This window comes from Platichthys flesus, chromosome 1 (assembly GCF_949316205.1).
Source record: "Platichthys flesus chromosome 1, fPlaFle2.1, whole genome shotgun sequence".
Lineage (NCBI taxonomy): Eukaryota > Metazoa > Chordata > Actinopteri > Pleuronectiformes > Pleuronectidae > Platichthys > Platichthys flesus.
Window position 1 is genome coordinate 4403885 of NC_084945.1, and position 23194 is coordinate 4427078.

The following is a 23194-nucleotide window of genomic DNA, read 5'->3' on the forward strand; positions in this document are numbered from 1 at the left end:
GTATATCTAAATATGTGACTTGTTTTTCAAACCAGTGTCTAACCCCAGATTTATTGACTCCATCTCATATTATATGCAAATACACTTGTCTGCAGATTTTCACTGCCTCAGGTTTCTTGGTGATTAAATTGACATCTGGTATCTTAATGACATCACAAAAGTTTCTCAATTCGCTATAAAGGTATATTTCATCAACATTAACGGCTTTTAAAAACTTTTCTACAAGAACAAATAACTGTTTGTGTATTTTGTAAATATTCACTGCAGTTTTTTTCAGTTTATGGCTCCAGTATAAAAAGGGATTTTCATGGAGCAGGCTCGTGAGGCTCTGTAATGTCACACCATGGTCACAGCCGATGCTGGTTGTTCCTGCTCTGAACTGCAGGCGGGCTTTTTAATCACATCACAAGATCATGAAAAATGATGATGAAGAGACAGTGAAGCTTACCAGGCAATATCCCCCACCACTGCAGTGAGAAAACGGGTTTTCGCCAGATGTTCGAGTCAATTTGACGCCAATTATGACTAATCCCTGCTCTGTTAACTCGATCAAGTGCTTCAAATGAAGAACCGAACAATGACACGATGACATCAAGTGCCTGAGATCACGCTGTTTATAGAGGGAACCTGCCTGAATCTAGGTTTTCGTGGATTTATCAGACATGTGCAAAGGTGTTAAAATTAAAGTTTGGATGCTTTCAAAAATGATAAAGCATCAGAGAGGCTTGCACGTGAACTGTGGACTCCAATCAGGGAACCATAACCATTCTATAAACCAGTAGGGTGCAGAGATACCTCAAAAAATAGATGTTTGGATTATGCACAATGTCCTTGTCAATCTTCTCTGTGACTTATTCATGAAGGGGAATAATCATCTGATCAATACAACTACTTACTCCATTGCAGTGGGGGCTAATAACCCAACAATATGTATGAATGAGCTTATACATAGAGCAGCACAAAGACAAAACAATTATCATATCCTTATTTTTGTGTCACCACCCTGAAGATTGCGAGCAGCACTTGTTCCCCCGGTCACGTGTTGTGCAGTCTGGTTGTTTCCAAGCGTTTTGAAGAATGTGCTGTGGATTTTGTGTTACTCTGCGTGTTCAGTTTTGTCATGTGATCCCACACTGACTCCATGAGGCCGGGCTGACGGCGTCATGGAGGCAGGACCATCTGCTGCAGGACTCCTTGCTGTTCACATAAAAAATACCACAAGTAGGTCAACTTTGTGTTGTGAATAATTCTCACAACATGTCCTCAGCTAAGTCGTATTCATCCTCAGCTCTCCGAAGTCGCCATAACCAGCGGATTGAATTAAACCCAAGGTCAACACATCTGTAATGTAAATGTCCAAAGAGAGTAGCTGAACTTTGTATTAAGTGGTTCATTTACAGACATTCACTTGATTGAAACTGCGATAAATTGATTTTACGACCAAACTACATTTAGAAAGAACTGTACCTCCATGATCTGAACATGAAGCTGAACAGACCCTCACCCATGTTCTCAATTTGCTGCTGTAGCCAAAGTAATCACAGTTAATCCTCCAGTGAACCTGGGTGGTGGTGCCATGTAAGGCCAGTAATGGGTTTCATCATGGAATGAGAAATGAATACAGCATAATAAAAGTAGATCAACCTTTAAATAGTCCTGTTGATTAATGCATTCATAAGGTAATATATCAGGTAGCAGCTCAATTTGAATGGATTCCTCCATTTAATATTCATGGTACAGATTATCCTTTGAGGGGAGGTGTTCGTAGTACAGGCAATTAAGAGTCTTAGCCTAAGCTGCATGTCTGTGGCTGGTGGGATGAAGCTGGAGTAAACTTCACCAGGCGCAGGGAGAACATAGAGAAGCTCTACAGCGACCAGCAGCTTCCAGCCTGGAACCCTTACCACCGTCAAGCTCCACCGTGCCACCCTGAATAAATGTCTGTTAATGTTTTATATTGAATTTGTCCCTGCATGCTTAACTCCGCCTGGGGTAATCAGAGGTAAATGTAGAAAGCCCTCAGCCATCAATCAAGGGATTTCCACAGCAGCAGGTTGTACATGTTGGCGATACTGCGCAGCGGATCGGTTTAACTGAGTAAATGACCCATAAAGAAAGCCATGATTCGGCTTTGTAATGAACAATTAGGGATTAAGGATTCCTTTAATGCAAACGTCTTGATTTGGAAGTCGTACAAGAACAGAAGTGCTGACGAGGAGGCACGGGGAAGGATCCGAGCGCTAATGTTTGTCACAGCCTCCTGCTTAACCCCATTTGCATATATCATCTGTACACAATCATCTTTCCTGATGAGAAGGTTGAAAAGCCTCGCAAATGTTATGGTTCAGCAAATGAAGCCACGCTCTGCGTTACACGAATAGTCCATTGTTGACATATTTTCAGATTTGTCTCTTTCTCTTCCAGCTCTATGTGGGGGAAGCGTCCTCTCTAGGTTGCAGGGCTCATAATCACATACAGTCGGGGTCAGTTGTGGTCAATAAGAAGTCTGGGAGCTCCTCTGACATCTGCGCCCGCGCTGACATTTAAGTCGCGGCTACACGCAGGGAAATCATGAGAAACATTTTCTCCGCATCTAATATACGCTTGTGTGAGTTGCAGAAATGCTCTCGTGTGCAGAAACCCAAAGGTCAGAAGAGCTCAAGCATTATCATTTTACCAGCTCAGAGTTCTGTCTCCTCTGTTTCACTGTAAAACTCTCAACCCTCATCCGGGAGGCTGCTTCACTTCGAAGTGAGCCGAGGGAAGTTCCAGGTATTTAACCTCTTTGGGTCGTTGCTTATCTCGAGAGTCGTTATGTTGAACATGGAGGTTGTCGACCTTCTAGCAAACTAGTGGGTCCTCTGAGTGCAGCTGTGAATGACCCTATCGATACATCGTGGGCCATCAAGGTCCTCAACCTGAACTTCAGACCACTGCAGGAGCTTCTTAAAAAAAGAAAGTCCAGTTGCCTTTCTTCACATTTACACTCTACTCAAAAAAGGATCCAGGTCCCTAATAAACAAGTAATCAGGAAGTGATGAGTAATCCAAAGAAGGGGGGAGTGCTATGTGCATGTGTCAAATGTCTCCCCTCGCCCTCTTCAACATTTAGAGCAGCTCTTATGAACTCTCTAATGAGAAACTGAATATTCACGAGTCAACATCAATTCACTCTTTATATGTTACCTTAATTTTTACGGCCTTGTAGAAAGAGTACTGAGCTAAACTGAGAACTGCTTCTTATAGTTGTTGGCCACATTTATATCAGTGAGGGTGTAATAAATATTTACCCCCTCTTAATATAAGATTAAAGCAACTTGAACTAACATGTTTTTACAGCATAACAGTATATCAACTAGAATAGTACTCAGTAGAGACTAAACCGTAAATTCAACAAGTTGCTCTCATTAAGATTCATACCTGGAACTTCTTAAAAATATTTTTTTTAATGAATATTGTCCAGATTTTGAGTTTTTAAATTGAAATGTCCCATCTTTCACCTGGAAGGATGTGGATATCAGTTTCTTGTGCTTAATCCAGCTAAAGTACCAACCTATGTGGAGGTAACAAAAAGTTGACCTTCACATAACCTTGTAACTTAGCACATTTTCCTGATGGAGACCAGAGGAACATCAGTGCAGCTCAGCGTAGCCTTTGTTTACACCAGCAGTACTTTTTAAAATGCTTCTTTATGCTGCCGATCCCTGTGATTTGTGCTGCGGTGTCGGCGAGGGGGAAGCTTTATGGCGTCCATTCTCTCTGAAGTCATTATCAATGATTTGCTTGCAGGGCTTATTATGAGTATTTTTTAGAGAGAGTGATTTACAGACTGACTGGGATCCTGCTGGGATTCATCAGGTTCTCACAGAGCCTGGTAATATGCTGCTTTGCCACATACTCTATTCCTTGCTGCCGATTCTGATGTTTTCGAGTCTAAAATGGCCTCCTCCTCATTGTCTTCTTCCTTTCATGTTCTCCTGATGTAATTTCACAGACTAAATGGAAGGAAAAAATCATACACTGGTGTATTTACAGGATCTCTGTGTGATACCTACCAGAGGAGATGGAGAAGCAGGTGGAAAATGGAAACTGCTGCCTTATCTTTGTCGAACAGGACAAAGACAAAGCAGATACAACTTTTCTATTTTTCTTTTAAGACCTGATGCAGCGCGTTCTCTTGTTCATGATCTTCAGAGGCGATAAAAGAAGACGTAACAGAATCATAATTTCAGTTTAGTCGAGTTGGTTCTATTGTGATTTTAAGTGATTTAAACGGTAACGAAGCACAGCAGCGCAGATGAAACGAGAACCTGAAAATGCATATTCAAAGAAATGACACCAGAGGTAATGTTCTCCTGGCAGACGTTAGAAGTAGCTCACACACTGTAAAATCTAACGCCAACCTCCCTCTGAGACTTTTCTTAATATCTGGGTATTAAATGCCTGGATCCTGCCTCGTGAAATTAACTAACACTGAATGTTTAGTCCCCTTTTTGAGTTATTTCTACACGCAACCCAATAAACTCAACGGTGCTCGCGCCTTGAAAAATGAATAACTTCCTTCCTCCTCCGCCACGACATTACTCAGCCACTGCATTAATGCAGAAAGCCACCGAATGCCAGAGAGGCTCTTATCACGTCTACTGTCACCGTATGATCGCTGACATGCACTCGGGGCAAAAAGTGCACTGACGGAAATGAAGGTCTGGATAAAACGGGGGTGAGACGGATAATGGCACGCGGTGTCATTTGTGTTGTGCCGAGCAGACAAGGAGATGAACGGGCTGATCGATTGCCGCCACATATCGGAGACAGCAGGCGCAACACGCTACGCAAGAGCAATCGTGGGATCGACTTCCCCCGAGAGAGAGTGACAGTGTTTATTGTAAATTAAAAAGGTTGAGATATATGGCAGTGACAGATTCAAGTGCTGTGGACGGTCATGCCAGCACACAATTACCTACACAGGGGTTTGTGCTTTATTGACAATGTAATGCATCACTCACAGGTAACTGCATGTTAGAGGCGTGTGTGTGGTCACCTTATAAAATGGGAAGACAAATATTTGGACAGACTTTATGGTTTGATTTAGACATTTGAAGTTAGTCTGGAGATGTGGATCCCAGATATTTAGTTGGTGAACCAGTAAGAGAAGCGTTTCACTGCTGGGAGGACGACCGCATCATTAGCCCCTTACTGCCTGAATTAATTTCCAATTATATATAAAAAAGTGTTTTTGGCCTGTCATACAGATGCATATATAATATATACATAAATTAAGAGGAGATTGTTAATTTCAATATAGCATATACAACAGACATACATCACAGTATTTCAAATACAGCTTAATACCTCAAAATAACTTTGCTGCACAGTCCCAAGGGGCTAGTATGTATTTTCCACTACGACCACTAGATGGCGGCAGAGTGCTTCCAATACCTTCCTTGGTATGTGTAGTATTTGCACCATCAGGCATAATCGTCATCTCGGCGGCATTAAGACCAGAATGGGGTTTGAGGCTAATTAGCGACATTCGTCCACAAGGGGTTAACAATCGGAATTGGTGTAGCAAAGAAACCCTGATATTCCTTTCTCCGCAAAGGTGGACAAACTACAACACCCAGAATGCACCCTGCTTCCAGGTTTCTCTCCGACTGCACACGGAAATGCGGAAGTGCACGTTGTGGTTCGAGCACACAACCGGGGAACAAAACAAATCTGGCTATATTTTCGACCATGTACATCTCAGTCCAGGCGACACAGTACTCATCTTCATGTATCAGTGATATTGTAACGATACAAAGTGGATTGAAAAGTTCCCGTTTAACACAAAGCAACAGCCATCTCACGACCTCGGGTTTCTGGCTGCACACGTCGGCCACAGAGTCATATTTCAACCCTGGTTTGTGTTATTTGCAGGATTTTCAGAGGCATGAAATTGTCTGGTAATGCAAGAGAAATTGAAGAGTCTCAAAAAATAGAAATTCAAATTTTCTTTCTGGCTTTGTCAATGATATCTTTATCCGTAGATATGAGTCCTGACAGGTTTGCAACTGCTGCAGCTGCAGGCAGGAAACTCTATCTCTCAGAAACCTAACAAGCATTCTAGCTTCATGATTATTTACAGTATATTCCATGTATAATGATTTGTGTATTGTTTTGCATGTTAATGAGGCCTTGTCAAACCTGAAGCAAAACCAAAATAAATCCAAATGACTCAAACGTCCTGAAGGATGAGGTAATAAATCCGTGAAGCTCAACCTGACGCACACAGTTGCGTGTTTTGCGCCCACTCATAAAATTATTGTGAACTGACCATGAACTCCAAAAACAGATTACATGTTGTGGATGCAAATTGAATAATCATCATACTCCCGCTGTGAGTTGTGAGATGCTGGTTACACACATTGTGCAGAACAAAGCTTTGATTTGACACAAAACATTAAAAAACACACATCTCTCTGAAGACACAGGGAAAGTGTGCGGACACTTCATTTACATGCAAATAAAATCATAAAAACTACAAATTCATGTGTCTCAAGTTGCCAACACAATCTGCAAATACGGTACACGGTGGAACAATAAACAAAAGCATCGCACAACCATAAACCATAAGTGTGAGTCAGGTGATCCCTTAACAACACGACCTGGAAACACGTGTTCAACTCAACAACACAACGATTAAAGTTCTCAGTAGCTTCATGATGGAGTTCAGTCGGTTAGAGGCCACGTCTTATATCTTAAAACCCAGAGCAGTCTCCTCAGCACATAATTTATCTTTTTCATATCGTGTTATACCCTTGTTATGTCAGTAGGTGGCAGTAATTTGCGGGGAATCCATTAGGAACCGGACCATATTGTCTATTAAAAGATGGACGACTTGGCTGGATTACAGGTCATAAATCCCATCTCCTCCATGTTAGCAGATGGGACAGGGACCAAACTCAAAGTCAATATTCAAGTCACTGATCTAGATCCAAGTGTTAATTTTCCTCTGTCGAGTTTGGTTTTAATTTGTTATCTGATGATAGAGTGAAACCTCCTGGCTGAGAGCGACTGAGCAGATCTTTTGGCTTCATATCTGGACCGTGGGAGGAAGTGGAGATGAGTCGCCCGTCTTTACCCACTTCCTGATTTGTGGCTCAGGACTTTCATCTCGTGTTAAACCATATGCTCAGTCAGTAGGTGACAGTAATTAGCCGTAATGAGTTTGGAGACATTCTCAACAGCCATCATCTCTTTACCCACACGATCGATAGCTAATGAGAGTATATGTAATCAACCCCCACCAGAAGTTGTGTTGCTTTAATGCCTCACAACAAGATAGTATATGAGCAATCAGCAGCAATTGAAGGTTCGAAGAGCGAATGTGAAGACCAGCCACACAATCAACATCCATTTAGTTAGAAATCCATGATTTCCACTCGCCTGCACCCTGAAGATGAGTCCAATGAAAGAGCCTCTGATTAAGTAAATAAAGCCCTGATGCAGTTCAGCCGCTTACAAAGCTGCAGGTGAAAGCTAAAGGCAGATGTGTAGAAGGCCCGTTCACTCTGCTGATCCAGTGTCAGACCTGTTTCTCACTGTTTCTCTGGGACAGCTTCCTTCTGTATCTCACCTGGCGCTTTCATTTTATGACATCATGCTCATTTCACACTATATCCAGCACAGAGACCATTCTGATCTCAGCAGCGTATTCCACATCGATTCCCCCTCCACTGAGGTCAGGGGGAAACCAGAAAGCCTTATCAGTAAATACTGGATTTTTGCCGTGGAAAACGTTCATTTCCTCGGACAGCATTCAGTCGAATGTGGCCTGGGGGGGGTGAGCTGTTGTTGGGCTAACAGACTGTGAATCCATTTTCCCTCAAAGACGTGTTCAGGAGCAAATACAGCCACATTATTATGTCTCCTCATTTGTATCAGGCGAGCCACTGCCCTCTCCTTTAAGAGCACTGTTAATACTGGTCTATCTGCTCTTTTACTGGGGATAAAGAGGGGAGAAGAATGGTGCTGTTGGAATGAGGAGACCATTATTTAATGACTCAGTAGCTGCTTCCCTGAAATCGACAGGAAACGATGCAGTTGGAGAAGCAGCGATGGTGTGACTGTCTCCTGCAGCGTGAGATCTGTGGAGGAGAGGAATCAGTTCTGAAAGAATCTAAAACTTACAGAATAGGTACATTTCTCCTGGTTTATTAATCGAGGGAAATCCTCAATATGTCTAATGTGAATAATGTTCCTATTTGGACTCTGGAATCGAACTCAGCAGAGCGTACACTTCTGGCGAGACCTAACCGTCCCTTGAAATCCAATCAAGCCACACTCTCATATAGATATCAGTCCCTTACATAGGCCAGGTTTTTCTTCATCTAGATCCATTAATCACTCCTAAGGAATTAAATGAAAATGTCAAAAAAAATTGCCAATCTAGCATAATTAAAGAAAGTGGAAAGCTAATATTCCTGGCACTGCCTCTTTGTCCAGAGGCTTGTGAAGCTGCTGGTTGGATTCACAGACTCCATCAGTTTAGTGCGTTTACAGCTGTTATGACGTTGGAGATCAGAACCTGTTCATCACTTCAGCATTGAGGCTTGATTGATTCTTTTCTCTCCTTGATAGTTGTCATGATGCTCTCTGTGTTTCCTTCACCCTGACTCTGACCCGACAGGTAAACAGCCTGAAGGGAACCGTCCTGAAGGTCCTGCTTGTTTACTGTTCATGCTGACTTGAGAATTTGTCTGAACTAAAACATGCTGTGGCTTTTATGCTTAAGAATCACATATTTAGTCGCTGCAACCTCTACAGACTGTTTTACTCAGTTCTGGCATCAACTTGAGACCGAGTGAAGTGGTGACATCCAAAGTTAAGTTTACATCAGAATAAGAACTACAGCTCTAGAGAGATAAGCTCCTTATTGTCCCACAAGAGGCAATATAAAAACGGTGTAATTTATATTGTGGAGAAGTTTTCCTGCTTAAAGGCCATGAAACATCTCAACTGTTGATCTGAACAATACAAAGCTAGCATACCATATAGCTAATTACCATGAAGTTACCCTGTTTCTCAATGATTCAGGTCTATATCATGAAAGTATTTGCTTTTTCAGGCTAATACAAATCATTTAGGATAATTGCTCATCTACAAAATGTCTGAATCATGTGTTATGGCATCAAATGTTAAAATAAGCATCAATCCTGAGGGATGCTGATCTGAAAAAGACAAAGCTTGCATGTTATATAGTCCAATAACATGTTTCTCAATTGATTTAGTGTATTTTGTCAGATTACCTGAATTGTCCGGCAAATAACAAGCAAAGAGGCTAATGTTAAATTAAAAGCATATCTACAAAGATATCTAAATCCTGTGATCACAGTGTTAAACTCAGCCTTTAACTCAATTTGAAGGAAGGCCAACTAACTTCACAAGTCAAGTTAATAATGTCAACAACAAGCATTCATCACTTTTTAGCTTCCCCTGACATCTGCTGAGTATTTGGTTGTTTTGGGGGGTTTGGTTGTGGGAGATCATGATGAAGTCCATATGTATTGAGTTTGCACATAAGCACAGTAAACAAATCCAACAGGGTCTGTTAGAAGAAAAGAGCCATTTAGAGGATATCCACATCTCTCTCTCTGCTTGTCTGTAATGAAATCTGGAGTTTCAGGTAAAACCCAAACACTGAATGTGTTGCCTCAGTGTCTCATGCTAACAGGAGGGCGTGTTCCCTCAGGGAGCCGGAGGGTGGCTTGTATTAAATCTAAATTCCCCCCCCCCCCCCCAAACGCTGCCAAAATGCTGCAACATGCAAAAAGACAAATTACATTAACTGTCTTCGAAAACAGCCAATACAGCAACCTTCTTTTATTTATAGGTGATATTTCTCATTCTCAGGGTTCCCATGCATTATTCTCGTAGCCAGGGATTGTCCAATTAGGTTGAAACCATAAAACATTTTTCTCACAATATTAGAAATCACAGAAAAGGTCTCTAAACTGTTGTCGCACTGCACAGCCGAGGGAGGCTCCGGTTCTGATGAACTGCTACGTACATAATATCTCCATCCTTAACCGTGCACATTGTTTCAGAAGCACTTTAATATTGTCACAGTCAAGTTGTGTATCTTTTGGGTTTGGCTCGCTGTGCCGCTTCACATGCGACAATCAGAAGGAAACAAACTTCTTCCCTCTATTTCTGTCTATGGCAGCAAACAGTGAACAGAAGCAGTCACAGCCGGAAATATCCCAAAGTCTACGCATGCACGGATTTCTTTGTCACGGTGAATCCATTTTTTACAGCTGCACTTCAACACAAACTCAAAATAAGCACAGTTGTACTTTGGCTTATTGCTGCAATTTTATTTTTCTCTTCATCTGTAAATAAATATATTTATACATATATATATTTTATTTTCTATTTACAATTTTTGATATCCAATTTTATTCAATTTTACACTATTTCTATTTCATTTTTAGTTTTTCGGTTGTAGTGACTTGAGCATTGCCAGAAGAGAGCCTGTGACTCAAGCATGTTATTTCCAGCGACTTCTTAATGTTATTCTTGTGCATTTGACAATACAAAAAATCTTGAAATCTTGAATCTTGAGTCTTGAAATACTCCTTTGTTGGTGAGTATTTGGTCAATCAACAGCAAGTGAGATGTTTTAGATGTTTACTTCACATAAAACAGTAAAATTGTATATTTCCATGGAAAACAGACCCTGACAGTTAAAATAAAGACATTGACAAGCTGCTGTTATAAGAAACCAAGACCTATTCTCTTCAAATACATTTACCTCATGTTAAACCTTTGTGTCTCGACATCTTTTAACCTGCATTCAGATGTACACAGCATTTTATAATCCAAGTGTTTAAACTCAACGTCTTATTTGCATCTTTATTTTTACTTTATTTGTGTTAGATCTTTTTCTGTCTTTTTGCTTTTTGCGCTGTTTTTCTCAATGTTTCTTCTAAATGTGTGTAACTCGTGATGTTTTCTTTTGACAACATGTTTGCTGATTTTGAATTAAATCAGAATAAATTAATTTAATGGATTTTAAACAATGCTGGATATGAAGTATGTATCAGTGAAACATAACCCTAACCCTTGGTTTGGATGTTGCTCTGGACTCTCAGTCACCCGTAGACGTTCTTCTACTTTTGTTTTGCTATGTGCACTTAACACTAGCTGTTCCCTCTGTGTGGATTCATGGGTTCTGGCGCTGAACTCAAATCACAGAAACTTGTTGGAGAGCGGTGAAGACAGGCTGCATGTGTTCAGAGGGCCGGTGTCCTGCTGTCACTTAGCGCTGCTGCTTTATTCCTCACAGCCTGCCATGGATATTGATTTCTGGTCCTCAGCTTCCAGACAAGTGACCATTTTCTGTGGTAGTCAGCTGTGACACTATAAAGTGCATGGTCTATTTATTTTTTATTTTATAGCAATACATCCAAGGGCTTCACGACTGATGAAGGCTGAGACGGCAGACGGGTTCCTTGAGATGTTCAAAAATATCTTTCTCCATTTTTCTGGAGGCGTTTAAACAAACACTGGCTTCACAGGACGCTGGATCTCAAACTGTCTTGACACCACGAGACAGCGTTGAGACATCAGAGGACAGCGTCAGGCCAGTGAAAAAACAGATTGACTTCAGAAAGAATCAAGACTAATATAGTTCGAAAGCATGATAAGTCCAGGGTTGGTCAATATTATGTGATTTCAAGAACATAAATTCGTTTGAACGTGTGTAAAACTCACTGTCACATCAGGCTATTGCCCCAATCTGACATTGATTCCAGAACAATGCACCAACAGGCATATTTTGAATGGGTAAAAACACAGCTACTAGTATTATAAAGTTTCTCAGCTATTGCCTTGTAAAGAATTAAAGATACAAGATACTTAAAAAGCTTCGGGCTGATCTGCAGAAATCTGCATGGAGCAGAATAATCCAAATAGGGCTCCATGGGCGATGGCCAAAGAAAGACTAGCGTTGTGCAGAAACTTTCATTAGTAGTCTTTCTGGGATAACGTTCAAGGGGCAGAGGAAAACAAACTTGAGCTCTTTCAATCAGGCTGTTGGGCGGCTCTTGCTGTGTCTTGTTCTAGAGGCACTGAGTCTATGAAAGAAATGATGAAATCCTAAGATTACAAGGCATTGTAGAGAGAAATGTGTTGGCCAGTGTCAGGAAACCAGAATTGAGGTAAAGGATCTTATGTGTTTCAGGGGGGAGGCTCAAACATTGGTGGGAAAAATAAAAGATTGGAGTGTTTTAAAACTGGCAAACAACGAGTCCTGACCTAAATCCCACTGGGAATCTTTGGACGGAGCTGAAAGGAAGAGGTTTGAATGGAGAAGTGGCAGAAAGTAGCAGATAACAAATGTTCTCACACGTCTAAGATGGCAACAAGAAATCTGTAGTGCTGCTGTGAAAAGATTCTGCAGCTAAACCGTAGGACACAGTGTTTTGTTTACCTCCATCGAGGAGGTTTGGCTTTTGTCCGTGTTTGTTTGCTTTTTTGGTAGTTGGCTGGATTTTGCAAAAACCTTCACATTGTGTATTTCAACATTTCGGGTGATTTATTGATTTATGGATCTTTCTTGAAAAAAATGCAGCATTTCTAGGGTACTGATATTTATGAATTTCTGCAATTAGATCAAAATCTGTGTCTAGTGAGTTTGGATGTGGTTTCGTTAGAGGACTGTTGGGCCATATGTGCTCTCTGAGTTCTAGTTGCATTAATGTGGGATATTGTATTCAAACATTGCACTTATTTAATATCATTTACATTCATTTCTAAGGACAAGGTCTATACTGATTATCCTTTTTGTGATAAAACGTTAAATGTTAGTTTCTGAGATGCATTATAGCTTTTTAGAAAACTGAAGAGCAGAAATAACAAAGAATGCAACAACCTTCATAGTGTGGGACCAATGTGAATGTACCATGAAAATCCACAGGGGAGAGCAGCTCCTCACTTCCCTGAGTCATTCAGAGTTCAGTTCAATGTGGCTCTACTGTTGTCACTGATGAAATCATAGATAATTTCACAGTGTTGTGTTTGCACTCTCACTTTACTCAGGCTCCAGCTCCCATCAGGCCGGACTAATATGACCGGGATGATTAAAGGTGATAAAACATTATCTCTGCTCCTGTGCAAATCTCCGGTCTCTGTAAAGTGTAAAGTGTTTTTACAGATAATTACCTGACAGAGCGTCACAGACGAGAGAACTGATCTATTAATATAACGTGTGAGAATTAGTTCTAATCTTTTTTTTAACACGTTCTTTAGCGACAGTTAACTCAGCCTCGGTTGAAACTGTTTCAGAGACTCATCTACTTTCCTCCACGTTTCAGACTTTGCAGTTAAATAAGGAGATAATCGTTCAAATGAAATATTCATAATAGTTTTAATAAATAATTGATTGCATAAAGTATTTAGGTTATAGTCTAATTATATAGATAAATGTAGTACTATAGTCATATGTCATCACCTAACGTCAGTAGATGTAGAATCTTCAGTGGGCTTAACGATGGTGTTCTGTCAGAAACAATCAATTAAAGAAACATGAATAATTAATAAATGTCATCGTTGTCTACTTTTACAGAGACAGTAATATTCTCACATTATTCCGATGACAGTGTTTACCTGAGTTGCTGATACAATATTTAAGTCCTATTCCCGTTTACATATCAGAGTCTCATTATGAAGTCAGCTGTCATCACAGGCTTCATAGAATTTCCATCGCAGCAACTCTGGAAAACTTAACGATAGATATGGCTTTAGTAACGACAGCTGACAAAGCCCATGAGTGTGTTATGTTCGCTGTGCACAGACAAACGGTCGTAAGTTATCAGAGTGGAGAGTAGACACAGCTCGATGCCCCCCCCCCCCCCCCGGAGAGGAGAGTCTTGTATCCGTCCCATCGTGGACATCTATTCATTTTGACGTAACGTTGATGTGTCATGGCCTCCTCCTCTTTAATAGTCCTCTTGTTCTGTCATTTTTAATTCAGCCCGAACAAACACGGAGGAATGACAATAAATGAAATGACCTGAGCAGATTAATGTTCAGGTGGGCGGGTTAATGCAGAGACGGGCTGCGGCTCTGTTTTTATGCTCTCAGTCGTCCAGGCTACTTCGCATTGGAATATTTCATCTCTTCTTCTAAACGCCTCAGAGAGGGTCAGAGGAGTTTGTGTTATCTTTCTTTTTTTTAATAACCTTGAGTCTCGTCAAACATCTCCACGAGTCAACGGCTGTTTGACGAGAGGCAGAGATGTAATTATCTATGAAGAAACACTGGACTGAGGCAGACAGGCAGGTCAAGGAAGGACGTGGACAATGTTCCATATCTGCAAATTCTATCGTATGATGACAATAATGCACCGGTGTATAAGTCTGTATCATATACTGTATATGGTGTATAATCAAATCTCAGCTTTACATTGAGCCGGTTTCATGTTAACTTTCAAGGCGAAAACTTTTTACCTTTCCTGCTATAAATTAACATTTTCCTTACTTTTCCTTCCCTAGAATTGCTTATAGGGAAGCTTCGCCCCCTTGTGGACATTCTTCAACCTGTGAAACGTGAATAAATAAGTCAGTTAAAAACTAAGTTCTCGACTTGCTTTGCATCAAAAGACCAAATTTTGAGGCCGGAAACATTTCTTCTCGCAAACAAAAAATTTGGCAAATCATACCCACGTCTTTCTCTCCAGTATCGTCCCTTAATGTGTTGGCATCATGACGGCATCGTGGCAAAAAATAAATTACAGCCACTTGGGATTTTAATGTATGTGTTTTGCTTTGATGGCCATATTCTCAGACCGTGCCTAGAGCAACACGAGTTAAAAAAACAGATTGGGAGGTATTACTGTTATTATATAAGATAATGTATTCTAACAATGTCACTGTCTTTTCACTTACTCCATGCTTAATCCCCCCTTTGACCTCAAGAGTCTTTAAAAAAACTGCCAAGACGAGTTCCTCTCACTCTGCCAAATGCCTTGGGAGTCGTCTGGGGCCGTGTCACATTCAGCAGCTTATCTGCTGGGAACAGTGGCTGTTTCAGAATGCCAGTAATTTATAGGAGACGTGTTCGACAGCTACACAACTGAACAACTTGTGTTCGCTCCCCCGCAATTCTCCTCCAATATGAGTTTGTCTTTCAAACCCTGTTGCTCTATACTGACAGAGACTCGTTTATTATGGTCTGTGTTCAATCCGGAATCCTCTATACGACAGAAGATGTCAAATAGACAGTCACAAGGATTGAGTGATAATATTTTTTGTTGTATACATGCACATTTTTACTCAGAGATAAAAAAACGAAAGCTGCAATTGAAAAATATTTCACAAGGAAAGACTTAAGTTAAAATTGAATTCCTTTGAATCTTCTACAATGCTGTTATTCCCATTGGTCGGCCCTCGTGGTTCCTCACTGGAGTCTTCCCTTTGTGATGAAGAGGAAGAACGACACTTTTCTAAACTCAGATTAATAAGGAACATCACTCGCCCTGCGACCCGCAGAGGATAAGCGGTATAGCTAATGGACGGATGGACTCCCACTGCTCTGGAGCAGCTCAGTTCAAAGCTGCTCATCTCACCAGTTCCATTGAAGCCAAACATTAAGTGCAACTTTAAAGGCCTCACAGTGAATGCATGGAGTGGATTGTGATAGTGAAATTATTATGTGAAATAAACAAATTCAAAGAAAAGTTAAATCCATTTTGTGGAGGTGACAGGATTAGCAAGTTCCTTCATTTGGATCTCATCTAGCAGCCACTCACATGCTCTGTCAATATGTTTATATGAATGGTTTAAAAAGAGCTGAGAAGTCCATCACTCACAGCTATGAGCTTTACCTCATTTGGCTCAGCTAAGTAAAACAGAGCTGTGGTCTATTCTGCTGTCATTGCTATTTCTGCAACATTTAACAAGATGCACTCAGAACGCAAGAGGGTTTACATCAGGAGAAAAATCTGTTCACTCAATGTTATATCTCATATTATATCAGGGAATTGACAGAGAGATGTATGAATAAAACACAGAATGAGGAAGTAAATATTAAAGATAAGCTTTCCCCTTTTCTTGGGAGTAATTTATAATATTTGACAAAAGATATGATACACAAAGATACATGGAAAACACCTGCATCTTAAATGTCTTCCCAACACAAATTTACTCCAACTCCATTGTTCTGTCTCTAAATTCCTTTTTGCATGAACGATATTTTTAAACTGTACACTATAAAGTACGTACCTCTGTGCAATGTTAAGGAAGGATTGGACAATTCTTTGGCTCAAGTCCCGTCTTTCCACCAGGTTTCATGAATTTCCTCTCAATAGCTTTTTGCATGATCCTTCCGACCGACCAGAACCAACAAACAGGTTGAAACTCCTCGATGGAGTAAGAACAAAAAGTTGGCATCATTGATGTTGTTGTGTTCACTGCCTCCTTCACCGCTTTGGGGAGAAACCTGGTCTGCCCCATTTCCTTCTCCACTAAAAACCCAGAGGCTCCTTCTGCCTCGGTGGACACGGTTCATCATGGCCTTTAATTGACATGAATAATGGAGTCATGTTGTCACCACTGAGAAATACAAGCTATTAAAGCAGTGATACAACTGAAACCTCTTTTTAATTGTGTTGTCTTTGTCGTTACAATGAAGCTTATTGACCTTTTAAACAGAGATGTGTTGTGACAGCGGCGCTTTGCTTGTCTCTCTCCTGTCTGCTCGAGGGATTGTTTGCCTCATGGTTCGCCTGAATACAAATGTCAGCTCTAAATCAATTTCACTTTAATATTGTTTATTTAAACTTAATAAAATCTGCTGGGGGGTTATTTCCCCGTGTAGACCTGGACACTGACTAGGATTTATAAAATGTGTTGCTGTTTATCAAGAGGTTGTCCTTTCAGCTCATTTAGAGTTTAAAACCACAACCTTTACTCTAGAGAAGTCCTCGTGACATTTATCATGATAATTATTGATATTTATGCTTATTAAAATGTGTATCTTGTTATAATCTTCCTACATATTGTCCAGCCCGACCCTCATCTACCAATGAACTCCAATTGGCTCTCAGTATTTAAAAACACTGTATTATTAGCTTTAAAACCCCTAACAGTTACATATCATATCAGGGATATGGTATTATTCCAAAAATATTGTATTATAATAATTGAAGTGCATCAGTATTTTAGTTTCACGCTTTAAAGTGAATATTTTGCTTTGATTTCTTTCGAGAAGAGATTCCTGGGAGCGTTTCTGACACCTCACCCTCCGGCTCAAGGATTCAACACTGATGTGTGTCAAGTGGTGTGAAAGTTGACCCAGATGGACAGTAAATATCAACACTCAGGGGCTGTCAACACATCAGCACTTTATCAGAATGTGTGAATAAAGCTGGGCTGAGTTGATTCAGAGAGTCATCTGGTGAGCTCCTGGTTATTGGTTATGTGTTGCCTGTATTGCTTTTCATATTTTATATAACTTTATTATTCTTCCGTGTCATCTTAAATGCCATTTTGCATTCGATAAATCTAAATATTAACAAATAAACACACATAAAAACACTAGTTCTCTCTTTTCTTTGATTTGTAGTCTAAATGGAACTCCACAATTATCATGGGACATTGACTCTGAGCTTTTATAAATGTTTTTATTTTCAGCTGTTTCGTTTCCTGAACGTGTAAATATGGAAAACATTGCTGTTATTTTCCAGGTCCACAGAAATGACAGCGCTGCGGGAATAACACGTTCTGGCATATGCAGCTCAGTGTATCACACTTTGCATAATGCACTGTGACATACGAGCTCCAGAGGATCTCATTTTCTCTCGGAGTATATCTTGGGGCGAGACCATGGCACATTTTCTGACAGCTGCCAGTTCTACATGTCCTCGGATGGTGGTCCCTCTGTAGGGCGAGAGGAGGTGCAACTGGGTGGAATTGATACTCGGTCAGTTTTGCCTCAGTGAACCACCAAACAACTGCCACCCCAGCTCATTACCTCGGCTCAGGGTGTCTGGACTGTACGCTTTGGACTACACAATGTGCTGTGCAGGTGTGTGTGTGTGTGGCAGCCAGCATTGATTTATTAAGGAAAGACAGAAAACACACAGATCGTGAGGCTTTTTGAATTCATCTCTTTGTGCTGAGCTTTTCAGCTTTAAGCCCTGTGAGACGTATTTTCACATTTGGAGAATTCTGGCTTTTCTTCATATGATTATTAAAAGAAGGGCTCTCAGTACAGTTCATATCTCTGCAAGGCCCAAAGCTGCATCAGCTTGGACACACTCATGGATGTCAGTCCCCTAAACCATCAAGATCAGTGAATTATTCCCAGTGAAATGGAGGAAAGTGTTGCAAAATGTCCAATCTCACAAAGGTTCAAATAAAATCCTGGATCTGAACCCTGATCCGGATCCAGACCATGAGTTAATGGTTTCTTCCAAATGGGTTCTAACTGCATTGTTATATTTTGTGTTAATCTGTTCAGTAATCTTGCTTGACAAACAGTCAGGGGTGAAAACATAACCTCCACAGCGGAGGTTAAAATGTGGAAGACAGTGTACATTCTAAACACAGTACACTGTGATCTCCAGTTCTGCCCTGGTGCGATGTATTTTGTACACAACACTGGAGTTTGGTTGTGTATTGAAATTCAGTGTCAATTAGCCACAGGTTCCTACACAGTTGGTTCCTACCTCACTAATAACTGATGTGCAGGTGCATTTTTATATTTGATAAAAAAGCCATTCTTATCATGGACTTGAAGAAAGGTAGTGGCACCGTTTAGGCAGCGGTGCCATTTAGAAAGTATGGATTCAGCACCAGTATCTGACAAATTCCTCACAATACTAACCCTTACACAACACACACTCATTTAATAATATAATTCTGAAGTACAAACTCTGCCTAGTGATGATATGACCAGTCTCTGTATAATGGAACAACACTGTGTTTGGCCCTCTGCTGCTAGCTGGCCCCCAAAAAAGACAAATTGGTCATTTCTGCTCTATACAGATGAGGCCGCGTTGTAAAAGGCATCTAATGGCCAACACAGTCGGCGTGTGCTGGGACAGAGAGTGAGAATTGTGTGATTGGCCAAATCGTTAATAAGTAGATGTGGAGGCCCAGCTGGTGGAGGCACACTGCCCCTCTCCCCCTGTTTCCTTCTGTCCCTGTGGTTCGCTGCCAGATCGTCACCTAATGTCATTGAGCCGCCTCCAAAACACCAAACAGCAAATGTGTAATCAGAGCAAAGCAACATAATACACAACACCGCAGGTAATTGAGGTTTTATCTCCGCCCAAATTAATTTGCTGTGCAATGTATGGATCATAACTGCTTGTACAATATCTCATTTTCAAAAAAGAGCCCCCGACCAGGAGCGCTACATGGGGACAAAATCAAAGTTGCACTGGAGCCAAGTACAGGCACAAGCTGGGTCTGATTCTGAAGGACACACACAGACAGACACACTCCCCAGCAGTGTCTTAAATGTGCTGCAGCAGATAATACTCACTGCCCCCCCCTCCCCCGAAAAAATACCAACAGGATGTAGCTGTCGGCCCTTGTGAGTCGGCCCCAGTCTGTGTTCGATCTGTTTTGCTTTTAGTTTTGACAAATGACAACTGTGTACCAGTTCGTTTTAGGATTTGTGTTTTAAAACAGACTCCACAATTTCCAGATGACACAGATCCTGTTGGTAATCCTCCATCGTATTAAGTGTTCTTTAAGATTTAGCCGTCAACTTTTTTTTTCTCACCCTTCTCTAATCTCTACGACAAAGAGTACACAACAGATTATTTTTGATTTCCCTCGTTTTTTTTTGGAGATTTCTCTTTTTAACGAAGTGCATCATGTCTACCACAATTAGCCGGCACAACACAATTGTTTTCGTACCGCGGCACGGCCATTAACCGCTTATATCCCAAACCACCTGTCACCTCCCACCTCTGTTAGATTGTGATGAGGTTTTCTGGTCCCTTCATTGCACTGTCAGGAGATTACTCCCTTCCCGAAGCCCAGCAGAACTGGATTCTTGGCGCTGCCTGGGCCCTCCCTCCTGGCAGCCTGCGTCACACTGTTTCAAAGTCTGTTAGATCAAACTCGGAGCCCATACAGTGTAATCCCTTCACATGCAAAACAAGTGTGGAGAGGAAGTTGCTGAAGAACGAACTTGTTAATGTGGCAGAACACATTGTCAGGACTGAGCGAGAGGCGTCTTCGGCTGCAGAGCTGCAGTGTCAGGTGTTTGTTCCCCTCCAGGAAGGAGGTTGTGTTCAGGCCTCTGTTGTTTGCTGGTTGGTTTGTTTGTTTGTCTTTAGAAACAACAGAACTGATTTCCACTAAACTCGGTGGGAGACACCAATTAAATTTGGGCAAATCTCGAACAAAGGACTTCTTTCTCTAACATTGCGAGATGTGTTTGGTTTTTATTTTTCACCAACTTCCAAAGGACTGTAGCCTGTAGGCGTGGGTTAGACGTTTTGGGGATGTATCTTTTCTGGTTTCCTTTTTTACTTTGACTAATCATGCTCGAGGCTTTGGTTGTCTGCAGGTGAAAAGTCTGTTGTGGAGCAAAAGTAGTGCATCAAATTCAGAAAACTGTCAAAACTGATTATCCAAAACTCTCACTGTTTGTGTTTTGTGTTGAGAAATGTTCGACTGTTGTGATAAAAGAAACTAGTCGGAATGTAAACCTCTGTATGACAAACAGGAGAGAGAGTCTTGGTCTTGGTTATTCGCCGAGTGCATTGAAAGCTGATAAAATATTGGCAGTTTCCCCCAGAGTCCTAGTCATCAGCCGATGTGGTGATCAATGACTGATCATTAATTAAACTTCTAGAAGCGTTCACAAAAAGATAAACTTTGCCAAACAGCAGAGAAAGAAGCCTGATAAATATTGTCAGCAAATTGTTTGACGAATTCTTCAGATTCTCCACAATCTTGGTAGAAGAATGAGAAACAGGCCAAGAAACATTTTCTTGCAGATCTGGACAAAGGTTTCGGATCCAGGATTGTAAATATTTTTAAAGATAAAACTTTAGTTTACTTTATAAGATGTGTTTTTGTCATTTCACCAATTTCCTAGGGAATAATGTTTTGGTCTGGATGAAAAAATAAGATCCTCTCTCTCTACGTCATGTCGTTTTGTCGCCTGGTTAGTTTTCCTAAATCAAACGTGAAAGATTCAAAAGCATCGCTCTCACTTGAGCTCTGCAGGATGTCTTTGAAGAATAGACCCTCAGCTTCAGGTAATTAGCTCATTGATAAACTCATTAAGAATCTGAAACGTGCTGTGGAGTCAATCAAAGGGGTTAACAAATCTCCACCGGCCGCTGTGATGAAGTTGATCTTATCACGTTTGTTTCTGAAGACAGAACAGAGGTGGGTGGACGCTTGGTAACGGACGAGTGGAAGTAATTTCCCGTCAATAATCCAGTTACGTGATCACCTGTATGTTCCCTCAGCCGCTGGGACCAGTCCAGGGCCCCGTGGCCCCTCAACTCATTCTTAAGGCTCTTTGATCCCTTGACTTAATATTTCCTGAGTCCTTCAATAGACACGTGTTGAAAGAACAGGGGAAAAATCCTCTTAGCACGACTTATCATCAAACAGCAAGTGATAGCCGGGATGTAGCGCTGAGCAGCGTGAGTGTGTAGCTCCTCCTTTCATTCTGCAGCTACAAATTCACTTGGATACCACAGAAGAAGAAGAAGCAGCTGCTTAATCTTGACACATAGCAAACCAGTACAAGCCTGGATGTAAATGCTGGTGCGACGTCAATCTCCCAGTTGTGTATTGTGGGCTTTTGTTGTTGCTGTGGTTTCTTCTGTGGATGCAACACAACCTTGCTCGCCCTGAAAACAGAATTTACAGAATCGTTTCTACTCTGCTTCGCACTGTGATAACTTTTCTTAGAGATTCAATCTGTTTTATATCACAGCGGAGAGATCCTGCCTCCAACGTCCTGAGTCGCATGCAGCCTGTACAGTTTCAGCTCGGCAGGACGGCAGCTCGGCTCTGGTCACGCGTGGTTGTGCAGCTTTATCGGCTCGCCCTGACATGCCGATCGGTACTTTGGGTTAAGCATTCATTTGGTTTAAGACCACATTTACCAACGGTTCATTGTCAATTAGAAAGACGAGATTCCATCCCTCTCAAAAGCTTTTATCACCTCCAGGTCTCATCCTGCTCCGTCGTTACATTCTCTCTCTCTCTCTCTCTCTCTCTCTCTCTCTCTCTCTCTGCCCCTTACACCAAAGACTGCAGCCAGGAATCTTTGTTTTACCTTCGACTGTGACCTGTAGGGAGTGAACAATAGATACTTGCTTAAACATGCATATCAAAGGAAACTAGGTCTTTGCAAAATATATATTTTGAATCATGCATTCATACGAAGGTTACTGGTAACGAGGGAAGGTTAACTCTGCTTCCAGCAGCGGATTTCTTCTTCCCAAACTAGAGCAGCACTCAGGGGAGTGAAACCACATTTAAATTCACTGGATCCAGATTCTTTCTTTTTTCATCAATATTAATGAATAAATCTCAAATCAACCAAAGAGTTAAGGATCTCATAATCTTCACTGAAGTGAAATAGAATGTCTGCCTCTCTTCAAAATGCCACGTTAATCGGTTGAGTAGTTTTAGCATAATCCTGCTAAACAAGAAAAATACATGCAGATGAAAACATAAGATATTTTACATCCTCTCGTCTCATCTGGTTTCTATCACTAATGCTTCTGGGTGTAAACTTCTGTAACACACTGTATTTCTTTCAGAGTAAAAGCATCGCTCTCGTGCCTCCGGATTGTTTAGCTGTAGCGAGGATCTAAACTGGCATTGCACAACGAGACCCCGCAACCCTTATTCTGGCATCTGTCCCGGCTGCCAGTCAAACCATTTTAAGGCTTTACTGGTCGTGTTTAAAGTTCAGTGGGAGTCTGGCCCTGATAGATGCATCTCTGACCTTTTTAGATGAATGCGTGCCTGAGTGCACTCTCACATCGTCAGACAGGCCTCTCCTGGCTGCTCCTCAGCCCGGCCCCTGGCTGTCAGAACTCCTGCAGCAGCGTCAATGTCCTGCCGGAGAAGCCGATTCAGACTCAAGTCAAGCTTTTGGCAGAAAAGATTTCAGCGGTAGACACTAATGACATCACTTCTGTGTTTCTTTTCTCTTTT

At 41.3% G+C, this 23194-nt stretch overlaps 1 protein-coding gene across 1 annotated transcript in view; it reads left to right on the forward strand.

The window, feature by feature from the left end:
• The window catches only part of luzp2 (leucine zipper protein 2), a 140004-nt gene that overhangs the window by 80822 nt on the left and 35988 nt on the right, over positions 1-23194 (forward strand). The window lies entirely within an intron of this gene.